The sequence below is a fragment of the Etheostoma spectabile genome, chromosome 5 (genome assembly GCF_008692095.1).
Source record: "Etheostoma spectabile isolate EspeVRDwgs_2016 chromosome 5, UIUC_Espe_1.0, whole genome shotgun sequence".
Classification (NCBI taxonomy): Eukaryota; Metazoa; Chordata; class Actinopteri; order Perciformes; family Percidae; genus Etheostoma; species Etheostoma spectabile.
The window spans coordinates 5713641-5715490 of record NC_045737.1 but is presented as its reverse complement, the minus strand read 5'-3'; the positions used below and the strand labels follow the sequence as shown (position 1 = coordinate 5715490).

The window sequence follows — 1850 nt, the reverse complement described above, 5'->3', positions numbered from 1 at the left end:
AGGTAATGGTGTCTAAATAGGATCCAGGGATGACCAAACAGCTCGATCATAGCTTAGCTCCAAGTTAACGTCCGTCATCCCGAGTGTCTTATGGAGAAAAACCCACTCAGATGTAACTACACTTGAGTTGTGACCTCACTTCCTCTCTTTAACCCCTCCCTCTTCGGCAGTGCACGTGGTCTGATTATCCATGTGCTGTTTGCCTTGCTTTATCCAAACCTGAAACTATTGAGATCGCAAATGTAGAATGTTCACGACTTTATCCAGACAAAAAACATAAATGAAATGCCGATATAAACACACGCCACAAACTAACACAGGTCTGGTTTGGAGTTTCTCAGTCACGTACAGCATTAGAAACATGAAGATGGAATGTAACTGTGCTGTGTTTTCATTGTTTTAATTCTAGACAGTATTACAACGTTAGACAAAGCGATAACAAACACAACGCATGAGCTGCAGCGAGCAGAAAACCCTTTTGCACTTTGGATAAGCACTATACACAAAATAAAGAGAAACCAACTGAATGGAATATCACTTTACAACCAACTTTAGTCACCTCATTAGTTGAAAGTTCTCAGAGCCCAGCCCAAAGCTGGCGGTAACATTGCTGTGATGCTGTGTATGTTAAGACTGGAATATAGTTTCCTTTTTATGTGTTCCTCCAATCTATGTGTACATTTTGTGGATTTGCTGAGGAGACCCTTAAAATCAGATGGTGCTTTGTAATGAGAGTATGAAGTAGTTTGATTAAGACTTTTTTTTTGTTAAAAGAGATAAGGTACATTTGTGTTGCATTTGTAAAGCTAGCGCATGGCTATTTTCTGTTTTTATTTTTTAATTTATTAAGTATTGTTTTCTGGAGTGGGTGTGGGTGTTTTAACTTATTCCATTATTCAGCTCAGCTAATGCCCTTAGTGTGTTTTTTCTTTCAACTTGATTATCCCCTCTCACTCTCCTTTACTCCCCACATAATTTACGCTCTCTCTCCTTCTCTTTAACCTCTTTCATTCCCTTGATTTCTAACAACTTATAAACCCATCGTTGTTCTGGGCGTGTGTGTTTTAAGGATAAATGATGTGAAATAATGTCATGAGAATTGTGTGTGCTGTTATGTTTATGTTTGTCAATAGCAGGCTACTTTTGTTTTATGTTTGTTTTAAGATAAATAAGCAGTGATGGCGACAAATTTTAAGTTGGGATTGTAACAGAAAATTGAAGCGTGAAGACATGGGAAATAAAATGTTAATGTGGTAAACTGTCTGTTTATTGTTCTTAAAGTCACTGAACCTTTGTCCTCATGAGGACCTTTCTCTCAAACTTGGTAAGGCGACTGTATTGGCTTTAAAGGGAGAAAGAGCTGTGTTTGGCACACAAAACTAAACAAACGTAACAGGGAATAATGTTTCTCTTACAATCTCGCTGTTATTTTCATTGTTTCACCCTCTGACAGTGGTTTAGAGATATATTTTTTTCAGGAAAGGTGGGAGAGAGATGGGAGATGAAACGCAGCAAAGGGTCGGATTAGAACCCGGGCTGCTGCAAAGGCCTCCGCCTACATGGAGGCACACGCTGTACTGGGTGAGCTACAGGTCGCCCCAGTGTTTAAATAATTTGATAAAACTGGATTTTGTTTAAACAGTCCCACGTTTTCAATACCACGTCCACTCCCTTGTACGGTTGTCTAGCATTGCGCCTTTTTCTCTATGGTAACCTGGTGAGAAACTTGTGTGCATACCAACTGGGATCAATTTGCTGTAAAAAAAAAAAAGAGCATAATTTAGAAATATTTTTAGTGTAGGTGTGCAGGGTATATGGTTATGTTTAGAGACTAGATATAGTATAACCAA

The 1850-nt window shown here is 38.7% G+C and overlaps 1 protein-coding gene across 4 annotated transcripts in view; it reads left to right on the top strand.

Moving 5' to 3' along the window:
* Positions 1-1258, top strand: part of agtpbp1 (ATP/GTP binding carboxypeptidase 1) — a 31580-nt gene extending 30322 nt beyond the window's left edge. For all 4 annotated transcript variants that reach the window (XM_032515072.1, XM_032515071.1, XM_032515073.1 and 1 more), the window contains one exon: positions 1-1258. This exon is cut by the window's left edge. The gene's annotated coding sequence lies outside the window, so the exon portion shown is untranslated.
* The last annotated feature ends 592 nt before the right edge of the window (positions 1259-1850 follow it).